Raw genomic sequence first — 14613 nt, forward strand, 5'->3', positions numbered from 1 at the left:
TGAGATGACATAGCTTACCTACTCAGGCGACATACGTCTGTGTAATACAGTGCTGGTCCACTCAGAGTTTTAAAAGAAAAACGACCTAACATTTATCCCAAAAACGCTACTCACCCATTTCACCAGTTAGCTGCTGAACAATGCAGGACACATTAAAACACAGCTCTAACCTCAGATTGAAAATCCAGGTTCTGCATCTCTGTTCTGGGATTGTTCAAAAAAAGAGGCTGAATACTATAGCTGCTGGCAGGCCGAAATAGCTCAGTTGGGAGAGTGTTAGACTGAAGATCTAAAGGTCCCTGGTTCGATCCCGGGTTTCGGCACATTTTGAACTTCTGCTTTGCATGCCACAAAGACTATTTTGAGTCATCTCATATTGACTTTGTTTATAATGATCAAAACCTTTTATCAAGATAATCGACAATACAATTAATTCAACATATTATTTACTTTCTGTCTTTCTTTCAAACTTGCTTCCACCTCTCTTGTATTCAACTTTGCCTCCTTTATTTCCCAATTCTTCCTTTAATTGAAAGTAAAGCTTTGCCTGCATCAGCCTCCAGTTCCCCTTATACAAAACTGTTAGTAGTCAGATGACCTAGCTTGCCGACCCTCGCCATATAGGTCTGTGTTTCTGAGTATAAGTCCATTCATAGTTTACAAACATCATCTAACTAACTTGGCTCCTAAAAAGGAAATTCACCCATCAGACCAATTTAGCTACTGAATAATACTGGACAATTTAACACATAACTGCACATGCAGATAGAGTGACCAAGTTCTGCATTTATCTTTAACAATTATAAAAAATACAACAGAAAGCCAAAATTGCCAGCTGGATGAAATAGCTCAGTTGGGAGAGCAGTAGACTGAAGATCTAAAGGTCCCTGGTTCAATCCCGGGTTTAGGCACATTTTGAACTTCTGCTTTGCATGCCACAAATGCTATTTGGAGTCAACTCATATTGACGTTGTTTATAATGATCAACACCTTTTATCAAGCTGATCGATAAGACAACCATTTCAACATATTTTTTACATTCTGTCTTTCTGTCAAACTTGCTTCCACCTCTCTTGTATTCAACTTTACCTGCTTTATTTGCCAATTCTTCCTTTAATTGAAAGTAAAGCTTTGCCTACATCAGCCTCGAGTTCCCCTTATACAAAACTGTTAGTAGTCAGATGACCTAGTTTGCCTACCCTCGCCATATAGGTCTGTGTGTCTGAGTATAAGTCCATTCATAGTTTACAAACATCTTCTAACTAACTTGGCTCCTAAAAAGGAAATTCACCCATCAGACCAATTTAGCTGCTGAATAATATTGGACAATTTAACACATAACTGCACATGCAGATAGAATGACCAGGGTCTGCATTTATCTTTAACAATTATCAAAAATACAACAGAAAGCCAAAATGGCCAGCTGGATGAAATAGCTGAGTTGGGAGAGTGTTAGATTGAAAATCTAAAAGTCCCTTGTTCAATGCTGGGTTTCGGAAAAGTCTGAGAGGTTTCTTGCTTCTCACAAAATATTTCTTGGTATCAGCTCAAGTTTTTCTTTCTTTATTTATCAAAATATTTGATCAACTGATCGACAACAGGATCAATTCAACATAGAATTGTCTTTCTGTCCTCCTTCTAAATTTGCTTCCACCTCTCTTGCATTCAGCTTCGACTACAAATGTTTCCTATTTCATGCTTTTTTGTAAAGTAAACTCTTGTCTGCATCAGCTTCCACTTCTCCTTGAACACAGATTTCAGTATTCAGATGACATAGCTTACCTACTCAGGCCAAATACCTCTGTGTAATATGGTGCTAGTCCATTCAGAGTAAAAAAAAAAGCTACCTAACCTGGATCCGAAAAATGCTATTTACCTATTGCACCTGTTAACTGATGAATGATACAGGACATCTTAAAACATAGCTCTAGCATGAGGATGAGCATCTATTTTCTTGGGAAGTTTAAAAGAAAGGATGAAGACCCAAACTACCAGCAGGCCGAAATAGCTCAGTTGGGAGAGCGTTAGACTGAAGATCTAAAGGTCCCTGGTTCAATCCCGGGTTTCGGCACAATTTCAACTTCTGCTTTTCATGTCACAAAAGCTGTTTAGAGTTAAATCAACGCTCTTCTTTATCAAAACCTTTTATCAATCTGATCAACAACACAATCAATTCAACATATTATTTACTTTCTGTCTTCCTTTCAAACTTGCTTCCACCTCTCTTGTATTCAACTACGCCTCATTTATTTGCAACTTCTTGCTTTATTTTAAAGTAAAGCTTTGCCTGCATCAGCCTCCAATTCCCATTATACAAAACTGTCAGTAGTCAGATGACATAGCTTGTACACCCTGGCCATATAGGTCTGTGTTTCAGAGTATAAGTCAATTCAGAGTTTAGAAAAAAAAATTCTACCTACATTGTCCCCTAAAAAGGATATTCACTCATCAGACCAAGTTACCTGCTGAATGATACTGGACACTTTAACACATAACTATAAACGAAAATAGAATGACCAGGTTCTGTATGTATCGTCTACAATTATTAATAATACATCAGGAGGCCACAGGGACTTGTTGGCTGAAATATCTCAGTTGGGAGATCGTTAGACTGAAGAGCTTAAGGTACCTGATTCAATCCTGACTTTCAGCACAGTGCGAGGGGATCCTACATTCTTGCAAAATATTTCTTGAAATCAGCTCTAGTTTTTTTTTCTTTATTTCTCAAAATATTTTATCAACTGATCAACAACATGATAACTTCAACAAAAAGTTGTCTTTCTGTCCTCCTTCTAAACTTGCTTCCACCTCTCTTGCCATCAGCTTTGATGACAAATTTATCCCATTTTATACTTTTTTCAAAGTAAACTCTTGTCTGCATCAGCTTTCACTTCTCCTTGAACAAAGTTGTCAGTATTGAGATGACATAGCTTACCTACTCAGGCGACATACGTCTGTGTAATACAGTGCTGGTCCACTTAGAGTTTTAAAAGAAAAACGACCTAACATTTATCCCAAAAACGCTACTCACCCATTTCACCAGTTAGCTGCTGAACAATGCAGGACACATTAAAACACAGCTCTAACCTCAGATTGAAAATCCAGGTTCTGCATCTCTGTTCTGGGATTGTTCAAAAAAAGAGGCTGAATACTATAGCTGCTGGCAGGCCGAAATAGCTCAGTTGGGAGAGCGTTAGACTAAAGATCTAAAGGTCCCTGGTTCGATCCCGGGTTTCGGCACGTTTTGAACTTCTGCTTTGCATGCCACAAAGACTATTTTGAGTCAACTCATATTGACTTTGTTTATAATGATCAAAACATTTTATCAAGATAATCGACAATACAATTAATTCAACATATTATTTACTTTCTGTCTTTCTTTCAAACTTGCTTCCACCTCTCTTGTATTCAACTTTGCCTCCTTTATTTCCCAATTCTTCCTTTAATTGAAAGTAAAGCTTTGCCTGCATCAGCCTCCAGTTCCCCTTATACAAAACTGTTAGTAGTCAGATGACCTAGCTTGCCGACCCTCGCCATATAGGTCTGTGTTTCTGAGTATAAGTCCATTCATAGTTTACAAACATCATCTAACTAACTTGGCTCCTAAAAAGGAAATTCACCCATCAGACCAATTTAGCTACTGAATAATACTGGACAATTTAACACATAACTGCACATGCAGATAGAGTGACCAGGTTCTGCATTTTTCTTTAACAATTATAAAAAATACAACAGAAAGCCAAAATTGCCAGCTGGATGAAATAGCTCAGTTGGGAGAGCAGTAGACTGAAGATCTAAAGGTCCCTGGTTCAATCCCGGGTTTAGGCACATTTTGAACTTCTGCTTTGCATGCCACAAATGCTATTTGGAGTCAACTCATATTGACGTTGTTTATAATGATCAAAACCTTTTATCAAGCTGATCGAAAAGACAACCATTTCAACATATTTTTTACATTCTCTCTTTCTGTCAAACTTGCTTCCACCTCTCTTGTGTTCAACTTTACCTGCTTTATTTGCCAATTCTTCCTTTAATTGAAAGTAAAGCTTTGCCTGCATCAGCCTCGAGTTCCCCTTATACAAAACTGTTAGTAGTCAGATGACCTAGTTTGCCTACCCTCGCCATATAGGTCTGTGTCTCTGAGTATAAGTCCATTCATAGTTTACAAACATCTTCTAACTAACTTGGCTCCTAAAAAGGAAATTCACCCATCAGACCAATTTAGCTGCTGAATAATATTGGACAATTTAACACATAACTGCACATGCAGATAGAATGACCAGGGTCTGCATTTATCTTTAACAATTATCAAAAATACAACAGAAAGCCAAAATGGCCAGCTGGATGAAATAGCTCAGTTGGGAGAGTGTTAGATTGAAAATCTAAAAGTCCCTTGTTCAATGCTGGGTTTCGGAAAAGTCTGAGAGGTTTCTTGCTTCTCACAAAATATTTCTTGGTATCAGCTCAAGTTTTTCTTTCTTTATTTATCAAAATATTTGATCAACTGATCGACAACATGATCAATTCAACATAGAATTGTCTTTCTGTCCTCCTTCTAAATTTGCTTCCACCTCTCTTGCATTCAGCTTCGACTACAAATGTTTCCTATTTCATGCTTTTTTGTAAAGTAAACTCTTGTCTGCATCAGCTTCCACTTCTCCTTGAACACAGATTTCAGTATTCAGATGACATAGCTTACCTACTCAGGCCAAATACCTCTGTGTAATATGGTGCTAGTCCATTCAGAGTAAAAAACAAAAGCTACCTAACCTGGATCCGAAAAATGCTATTTACCTATTGCACCCGTTAACTGATGAATGATACAGGACATCTTAAAACATAGCTCTAGCATGAGGTTGAGCATCTATTTTCTTGGGAAGTTTAAAAGAAAGGATGAAGACCCAAACTACCAGCAGGCCGAAATAGCTCAGTTGGGAGAGCGTTAGACTGAAGATCTAAAGGTCCCTGGTTCAATCCCGGGTTTTGGCACAATTTCAACTTCTGCTTTTCATGTCACAAAAGCTGTTTGGAGTTAAATCAACGCTCTTCTTTATCAAAACCTTTTATCAATCTGATCAACAACACAATCAATTCAACATATTATTTACTTTCTGTCTTCCTTTCAAACTTGCTTCCACCTCTCTTGTATTCAACTATGCCTCATTTATTTGCAACTTCTTGCTTTATTTTAAAGTAAAGCTTTGCCTGCATCAGCCTCCAATTCCCCTTATACAAAACTGTCAGTAGTCAGATGACATAGCTTGTACACCCTGGCCATATAGGTCTGTGTTTCAGAGTATAAGTCAATTCAGAGTTTAGGAAAAAAAAAGTCTACCTACCTTGTCCCCTAAAAAGGATATTCACTCATCAGACCAAGTTACCTGCTGAATGATACTGGACACTTTAACACATAACTATAAACGAAAATAGAATGACCAGGTTCTGTATGTATCGTCTACAATTATTAATAATACATCAGGAGGCCACAGGGACTTGTTGGCTGAAATATCTCAGTTGGGAGATCGTTAGACTGAAGAGCTTAAGGTACCTGATTCAATCCTGACTTTCAGCACAGTGCGAGGGGATCCTACATTCTTGCAAAATATTTCTTGAAATCAGCTCTAGTTTTTTTTTTTATTTCTCAAAATATTTTATCAACTGATCAACAACATGATAACTTCAACAAAAAGTTGTCTTTCTGTCCTCCTTCTAAACTTGCTTCCACCTCTCTTGCCATCAACTTTGATGACAAATTTATCCCATTTTATACTTTTTTCAAAGTAAACTCTTGTCTGCATCAGCTTTCACTTCTCCTTGAACAAAGTTGTCAGTATTGAGATGACATAGCTTACCTACTCAGGCGACATACGTCTGTGTAATACAGTGCTGGTCCACTTAGAGTTTTAAAAGAAAAACGACCTAACATTTATCCCAAAAACGCTACTCACCCTTTCACCAGTTAGCTGCTGAACAATGCAGGACACATTAAAACACAGCTCTAACCTCAGATTGAAAATCCAGGTTCTGCATCTCTGTTCTGGGATTGTTCAAAAAAAGAGGCTGAATACTATAGCTGCTGGCAGGCCGAAATAGCTCAGTTGGGAGAGCGTTAGACTGAAGATCTAAAGGTCCCTGGTTCGATCCCGGGTTTCGGCACATTTTGAACTTCTGCTTTGCATGCCACAAAGACTATTTTGAGTCAACTCATATTGACTTTGTTTATAATGATCAAAACCTTTTATCAAGATAATCGACAATACAATTAATTCAACATATTATTTACTTTCTGTCTTTCTTTCAAACTTGCTTCCACCTCTCTTGTATTCAACTTTGCCTCCTTTATTTCCCAATTCTTCCTTTAATTGAAAGTAAAGCTTTGCCTGCATCAGCCTCCAGTTCCCCTTATACAAAACTGTTAGTAGTAAGATGACCTAGCTTGCCGACCCTCGCCATATAGGTCTGTGTTTCTGAGTATAAGTCCATTCATAGTTTACAAACATCATCTAACTAACTTGGCTCCTAAAAAGGAAATTCACCCATCAGACCAATTTAGCTACTGAATAATACTGGACAATTTAACACATAACTGCACATGCAGATAGAGTGACCAGGTTCTGCATTTTTCTTTAACAATTATAAAAAATACAACAGAAAGCCAAAATTGCCAGCTGGATGAAATAGCTCAGTTGGTAGAGCAGTAGACTGAAGATCTAAAGGTCCCTGGTTCAATCCCGGGTTTAGGCACATTTTGAACTTCTGCTTTGCATGCCACAAATGCTATTTGGAGTCAACTCATATTGACGTTGTTTATAATGATCAAAACCATTTATCAAGCTGATCGATAAGACAACCATTTCAACATATTTTTTACATTCTGTCTTTCTGTCAAACTTGCTTCCACCTCTCTTGTATTCAACTTTACCTGCTTTATTTGCCAATTCTTCCTTTAATTGAAAGTAAAGCTTTGCCTGCATCAGCCTCGAGTTCCCCTTATACAAAACTGTTAGTAGTCAGATGACCTAGTTTGCCTACCCTCGCCATATAGGTCTGTGTGTCTGAGTATAAGTCCATTCATAGTTTACAAACATCTTCTAACTAACTTGGCTCCTAAAAAGGAAATTCACCCATCAGACCAATTTAGCTGCTGAATAATATTGGACAATTTAACACATAACTGCACATGCAGATAGAATGACCAGGGTCTGCATTTATCTTTAACAATTATCAAAAATACAACAGAAAGCCAAAATGGCCAGCTGGATGAAATAGCTCAGTTGGGAGAGTGTTAGATTGAAAATCTAAAAGTCCCTTGTTCAATGCTGGGTTTCGGAAAAGTCTGAGAGGTTTCTTGCTTCTCACAAAATATTTCTTGGTATCAGCTCAAGTTTTTCTTTCTTTATTTATCAAAATATTTGATCAACTGATCGACAACATGATCAATTCAACATAGAATTGTCTTTCTGTCCTCCTTCTAAATTTGCTTCCACCTCTCTTGCATTCAGCTTCGACTACAAATGTTTCCTATTTCATGCTTTTTTGTAAAGTAAACTCTTGTCTGCATCAGCTTCCACTTCTCCTTGAACACAGATTTCAGTATTCAGATGACATAGCTTACCTACTCAGGCCAAATACCTCTGTGTAATATGGTGCTAGTCCATTCAGAGTAAAAAACAAAAGCTACCTAACCTGGATCCGAAAAATGCTATTTACCTATTGCACCCGTTAACTGGTGAATGATACAGGACATCTTAAAACATAGCTCTAGCATGAGGTTGAGCATCTATTTTCTTGTGAAGTTTAAAAAAAAAGGATGAAGCCCCAAACTACCAGCAGGCCGAAATAGATCAGTTGGGAGAGCGTTAGACTGAAGATCTAAAGGTCCCTGGTTCAATCCCGGGTTTCGGCACAATTTCAACTTCTGCTTTTCATGTCACAAAAGCTGTTTGGAGTTAAATCAACGCTCTTCTTTATCAAAACCTTTTATCAATCTGATCAACAACACAATCAATTCAACATATTATTTACTTTCTGTCTTCCTTTCAAACTTGCTTCCACCTCTCTTGTATTCAACTATGCCTCATTTATTTGCAACTTCTTGCTTTATTTTAAAGTAAAGCTTTGCCTGCATCAGCCTCCAATTCCCCTTATACAAAACTGTCAGTAGTCAGATGACATAGCTTGTACACCCTGGCCATATAGGTCTGTGTTTCAGAGTATAAGTCAATTCAGAGTTTAGAAAAAAAAATTCTACCTACCTTGTCCCCTAAAAAGGATATTCACTCATCAGACCAAGTTACCTGCTGAATGATACTGGACACTTTAACACATAACTATAAACGAAAATAGAATGACCAGGTTCTGTATGTATCGTCTACAATTATTAATAATACATCAGGAGGCCACAGGGACTTGTTGGCTGAAATATCTCAGTTGGGAGATCGTTAGACTGAAGAGCTTAAGGTACCTGATTCAATCCTGACTTTCAGCACAGTGCGAGGGGATCCTACATTCTTGCAAAATATTTCTTGAAATCAGCTCTAGTTTTTTTTTCTTTATTTCTCAAAATATTTTATCAACTGATCAACAACATGATAACTTCAACAAAAAGTTGTCTTTCTGTCCTCCTTCTAAACTTGCTTCCACCTCTCTTGCCATCAACTTTGATGACGAATTTATCCCATTTTATACTTTTTTCAAAGTAAACTCTTGTCTGCATCAGCTTTCACTTCTCCTTGAACAAAGTTGTCAGTATTGAGATGACATAGCTTACCTACTCAGGCGACATACGTCTGTGTAATACAGTGCTGGTCCACTCAGAGTTTTAAAAGAAAAACGACCTAACATTTATCCCAAAAACGCTACTCACCCATTTCACCAGTTAGCTGCTGAACAATGCAGGACACATTAAAACACAGCTCTAACCTCAGATTGAAAATCCAGGTTCTGCATCTCTGTTCTGGGATTGTTCAAAAAAAGAGGCTGAATACTATAGCTGCTGGCAGGCCGAAATAGCTCAGTTGGGAGAGTGTTAGACTGAAGATCTAAAGGTCCCGGGTTTCGGCACATTTTGAACTTCTGCTTTGCATGCCACAAAGACTATTTTGAGTCAACTCATATTGACTTTGTTTATAATGATCAAAACCTTTTATCAAGATAATCGACAATACAATTAATTCAACATATTATTTACTTTCTGTCTTTCTTTCAAACTTGCTTCCACCTCTCTTGTATTCAACTTTGCCTCCTTTATTTCCCAATTCTTCCTTTAATTGAAAGTAAAGCTTTGCCTGCATCAGCCTCCAGTTCCCCTTATACAAAACTGTTAGTAGTCAGATGACCTAGCTTGCCGACCCTCGCCATATAGGTCTGTGTTTCTGAGTATAAGTCCATTCATAGTTTACAAACATCATCTAACTAACTTGGCTCCTAAAAAGGAAATTCACCCATCAGACCAATTTAGCTACTGAATAATACTGGACAATTTAACACATAACTGCACATGCAGATAGAGTGACCAGGTTCTGCATTTATCTTTAACAATTATAAAAAATACAACAGAAAGCCAAAATTGCCAGCTGGATGAAATAGCTCAGTTGGGAGAGCAGTAGACTGAAGATCTAAAGGTCCCTGGTTCAATCCCGGGTTTAGGCACATTTTGAACTTATGCTTTGCATGCCACAAATGCTATTTGGAGTCAACTCATATTGACGTTGTTTATAATGATCAAAACCTTTTATCAAGCTGATCGAAAAGACAACCATTTCAACATATTTTTTACATTCTGTCTTTCTGTCAAACTTGCTTCCACCTCTCTTGTATTCAAATTTACCTGCTTTATTTGCCAATTCTTCCTTTAATTGAAAGTAAAGCTTTGCCTGCATCAGCCTCGAGTTCCCCTTATACAAAACTGTTAGTAGTCAGATGACCTAGTTTGCCTACCCTCGCCACATAGGTCTGTGTGTCTGAGTATAAGTCCATTCATAGTTTACAAACATCTTCTAACTAACTTGGCTCCTAAAAAGGAAATTCACCCATCAGACCAATTTAGCTGCTGAATAACATTGGACAATTTAACACATAACTGCACATGCAGATAGAATGACCAGGGTCTGCATTTATCTTTAACAATTATCAAAAATACAACAGAAAGCCAAAATGGCCAGCTGGATGAAATAGCTGAGTTGGGAGAGTGTTAGATTGAAAATCTAAAAGTCCCTTGTTCAATGCTGGGTTTCGGAAAAGTCTGAGAGGTTTCTTGCTTCTCACAAAATATTTCTTGGTATCAGCTCAAGTTTTTCTTTCTTTATTTATCAAAATATTTGATCAACTGATCGACAACATGATCAATTCAACATAGAATTGTCTTTCTGTCCTCCTTCTAAATTTGCTTCCACCTCTCTTGCATTCAGCTTCGACTACAAATGTTTCCTATTTCATGCTTTTTTGTAAAGTAAACTCTTGTCTGCATCAGCTTCCACTTCTCCTTGAACACAGATTTCAGTATTCAGATGACATAGCTTACCTACTCAGGCCAAATACCTCTGTGTAATATGGTGCTAGTCCATTCAGAGTAAAAAACAAAAGCTACCTAACCTGGATCCGAAAAATGCTATTTACCTATTGCACCCGTTAACTGGTGAATGATACAGGACATCTTAAAACATAGCTCTAGCATGAGGTTGAGCATCTATTTTCTTGGGAAGTTTAAAAGAAAGGATGAAGACCCAATCTACCAGCAGGCCGAAATAGCTCAGTTGGGAGAGCGTTAGACTGAAGATCTAAAGGTCCCTGGTTCAATCCCGGGTTTCGGCACAATTTCAACTTCTGCTTTTCATGTCACAAAAGCTGTTTGGAGTTAAATCAACGCTCTTCTTTATCAAAACCTTTTATCAATCTGATCAACAACACAATCAATTCAACATATTATTTACTTTCTGTCTTCCTTTCAAACTTGCTTCCACCTCTCTTGTATTCAACTATGCCTCATTTATTTGCAACTTCTTGCTTTATTTTAAAGTAAAGCTTTGCCTGCATCAGCCTCCAATTCCCCTTATACAAAACTGTCAGTAGTCAGATGACATAGCTTGTACACCCTGGCCATATAGGTCTGTGTTTCAGAGTATAAGTCAATTCAGAGTTTAGAAAAAAAAATTCTACCTACCTTGTCCCCTAAAAAGGATATTCACTCATCAGACCAAGTTACCTGCTGAATGATACTGGACACTTTAACACATAACTATAAACAAAAATAGAATGACCAGGTTCTGTATGTATCGTCTACAATTATTAATAATACATCAGGAGGCCACAGGGACTTGTTGGCTGAAATATCTCAGTTGGGAGATCGTTAGACTGAAGAGCTTAAGGTACCTGATTCAATCCTGACTTTCAGCACAGTGCGAGGGGATCCTACATTCTTGCAAAATATTTCTTGAAATCAGCTCTAGTTTTTTTTTCTTTATTTCTCAAAATATTTTATCAACTGATCAACAACATGATAACTTCAACAAAAAGTTGTCTTTCTGTCCTCCTTCTAAACTTGCTTCCACCTCTCTTGCCATCAACTTTGATGACGAATTTATCCCATTTTATACTTTTTTCAAAGTAAACTCTTGTCTGCATCAGCTTTCACTTCTCCTTGAACAAAGTTGTCAGTATTGAGATGATATAGCTTACCTACTCAGGCGACATACGTCTGTGTAATACAGTGCTGGTCCACTCAGAGTTTTAAAAGAAAAACGACCTAACATTTATCCCAAAAACGCTACTCACCCATTTCACCAGTTAGCTGCTGAACAATGCAGGACACATTAAAACACAGCTCTAACCTCAGATTGAAAATCCAGGTTCTGCATCTCTGTTCTGGGATTGTTCAAAAAAAGAGGCTGAATACTATAGCTGCTGGCAGGCCGAAATATCTCAGTTGGGAGAGTGTTAGACTGAAGATCTAAAGGTCCCTGGTTCAATCCCGGGTTTAGGCACATTTTGAACTTCTGCTTTGCATGCCACAAATGCTATTTGGAGTCAACTCATATTGACGTTGTTTATAATGATCAAAACCTTTTATCAAGCTGATCGATAAGACAACCATTTCAACATATTTTTTACATTCTGTCTTTCTGTCAAACTTGCTTCCACCTCTCTTGTATTCAACTTTACCTGCTTTATTTGCCAATTCTTCCTTTAATTGAAAGTAAAGCTTTGCCTACATCAGCCTCGAGTTCCCCTTATACAAAACTGTTAGTAGTCAGATGACCTAGTTTGCCTACCCTCGCCATATAGGTCTGTGTGTCTGAGTATAAGTCCATTCATAGTTTACAAACATCTTCTAACTAACTTGGCTCCTAAAAAGGAAATTCACCCATCAGACCAATTTAGCTGCTGAATAATATTGGACAATTTAACACATAACTGCACATGCAGATAGAATGACCAGGGTCTGCATTTATCTTTAATAATTATCAAAAATACAACAGAAAGCCAAAATGGCCAGCTGGATGAAATAGCTGAGTTGGGAGAGTGTTAGATTGAAAATCTAAAAGTCCCTTGTTCAATGCTGGGTTTCGGAAAAGTCTGAGAGGTTTCTTGCTTCTCACAAAATATTTCTTGGTATCAGCTCAAGTTTTTCTTTCTTTATTTATCAAAATATTTGATCAACTGATCGACAACAGGATCAATTCAACATAGAATTGTCTTTCTGTCCTCCTTCTAAATTTGCTTCCACCTCTCTTGCATTCAGCTTCGACTACAAATGTTTCCTATTTCATGCTTTTTTGTAAAGTAAACTCTTGTCTGCATCAGCTTCCACTTCTCCTTGAACACAGATTTCAGTATTCAGATGACATAGCTTACCTACTCAGGCCAAATACCTCTGTGTAATATGGTGCTAGTCCATTCAGAGTAAAAAACAAAAGCTACCTAACCTGGATCCGAAAAATGCTATTTACCTATTGCACCCGTTAACTGATGAATGATACAGGACATCTTAAAACATAGCTCTAGCATGAGGTTGAGCATCTATTTTCTTGGGAAGTTTAAAAGAAAGGATGAAGACCCAAACTACCAGCAGGCCGAAATAGCTCAGTTGGGAGAGCGTTAGACTGAAGATCTAAAGGTCCCTGGTTCAATCCCGGGTTTCGGCACAATTTCAACTTCTGCTTTTCATGTCACAAAAGCTGTTTGGAGTTAAATCAACGCTCTTCTTTATCAAAACCTTTTATCAATCTGATCAACAACACAATCAATTCAACATATTATTTACTTTCTGTCTTCCTTTCAAACTTGCTTCCACCTCTCTTGTATTCAACTATGCCTCATTTATTTGCAACTTCTTGCTTTATTTTAAAGTAAAGCTTTGCCTGCATCAGCCTCCAATTCCCCTTATACAAAACTGTCAGTAGTCAGATGACATAGCTTGTACACCCTGGCCATATAGGTCTGTGTTTCAGAGTATAAGTCAATTCAGAGTTTAGGAAAAAAAAATTCTACCTACCTTGTCCCCTAAAAAGGATATTCACTCATCAGACCAAGTTACCTGCTGAATGATACTGGACACTTTAACACATAACTATAAACGAAAATAGAATGACCAGGTTCTGTATGTATCGTCTACAATTATTAATAATACATCAGGAGGCCACAGGGACTTGTTGGCTGAAATATCTCAGTTGGGAGATCGTTAGACTGAAGAGCTTAAGGTACCTGATTCAATCCTGACTTTCAGCACAGTGCGAGGGGATCCTACATTCTTGCAAAATATTTCTTGAAATCAGCTCTAGTTTTTTTTTTTATTTCTCAAAATATTTTATCAACTGATCAACAACATGATAACTTCAACAAAAAGTTGTCTTTCTGTCCTCCTTCTAAACTTGCTTCCACCTCTCTTGCCATCAACTTTGATGACAAATTTATCCCATTTTATACTTTTTTCAAAGTAAACTCTTGTCTGCATCAGCTTTCACTTCTCCTTGAACAAAGTTGTCAGTATTGAGATGACATAGCTTACCTACTCAGGCGACATACGTCTGTGTAATACAGTGCTGGTCCACTTAGAGTTTTAAAAGAAAAACGACCTAACATTTATCCCAAAAACGCTACTCACCCTTTCACCAGTTAGCTGCTGAACAATGCAGGACACATTAAAACACAGCTCTAACCTCAGATTGAAAATCCAGGTTCTGCATCTCTGTTCTGGGATTGTTCAAAAAAAGAGGCTGAATACTATAGCTGCTGGCAGGCCGAAATAGCTCAGTTGGGAGAGCGTTAGACTGAAGATCTAAAGGTCCCTGGTTCGATCCCGGGTTTGGGCACATTTTGAACTTCTGCTTTGCATGCCACAAAGACTATTTTGAGTCAACTCATATTGACTTTGTTTATAATGATCAAAACCTTTTATCAAGATAATCGACAATACAATTAATTCAACATATTATTTACTTTCTGTCTTTCTTTCAAACTTGCTTCCACCTCTCTTGTATTCAACTTTGCCTCCTTTATTTCCCAATTCTTCCTTTAATTGAAAGTAAAGCTTTGCCTGCATCAGCCTCCAGTTCCCCTTATACAAAACTGTTAGTAGTAAGATGACCTAGCTTGCCGACCCTCGCCATATAGGTC

General features: G+C 37.7%; 7 non-coding genes across 7 annotated transcripts; all 7 read left to right on the plus strand.

Annotated features, from left to right (window-relative positions):
* Positions 1 to 250: 250 nt before the first annotated feature.
* Positions 251 to 323, plus strand: TRNAF-GAA (transfer RNA phenylalanine (anticodon GAA)). The gene has a single exon. It is a non-coding gene; the product is annotated as a tRNA-Phe (tRNA).
* A 1675-nt stretch (positions 324 to 1998) lies between these two features.
* Positions 1999 to 2071, plus strand: TRNAF-GAA (transfer RNA phenylalanine (anticodon GAA)). Its single transcript has one exon. It is a non-coding gene; the product is annotated as a tRNA-Phe (tRNA).
* A 1096-nt stretch (positions 2072 to 3167) lies between these two features.
* Positions 3168 to 3240, plus strand: TRNAF-AAA (transfer RNA phenylalanine (anticodon AAA)). Its single transcript has one exon. It is a non-coding gene; the product is annotated as a tRNA-Phe (tRNA).
* Positions 3241 to 4916: 1676 nt separating this feature from the next.
* TRNAF-GAA (transfer RNA phenylalanine (anticodon GAA)) lies at positions 4917 to 4989 on the plus strand. The gene has a single exon. It is a non-coding gene; the product is annotated as a tRNA-Phe (tRNA).
* A 1094-nt stretch (positions 4990 to 6083) lies between these two features.
* On the plus strand, positions 6084 to 6156 carry TRNAF-GAA (transfer RNA phenylalanine (anticodon GAA)). Its single transcript has one exon. It is a non-coding gene; the product is annotated as a tRNA-Phe (tRNA).
* A 4583-nt stretch (positions 6157 to 10739) lies between these two features.
* Positions 10740 to 10812, plus strand: TRNAF-GAA (transfer RNA phenylalanine (anticodon GAA)). Its single transcript has one exon. It is a non-coding gene; the product is annotated as a tRNA-Phe (tRNA).
* A 2257-nt stretch (positions 10813 to 13069) lies between these two features.
* On the plus strand, positions 13070 to 13142 carry TRNAF-GAA (transfer RNA phenylalanine (anticodon GAA)). The gene has a single exon. It is a non-coding gene; the product is annotated as a tRNA-Phe (tRNA).
* The last annotated feature ends 1471 nt before the right edge of the window (positions 13143 to 14613 follow it).

Source organism: Triturus cristatus, chromosome 8 (assembly GCF_964204655.1).
Source record: "Triturus cristatus chromosome 8, aTriCri1.1, whole genome shotgun sequence".
Lineage (NCBI taxonomy): Eukaryota > Metazoa > Chordata > Amphibia > Caudata > Salamandridae > Triturus > Triturus cristatus.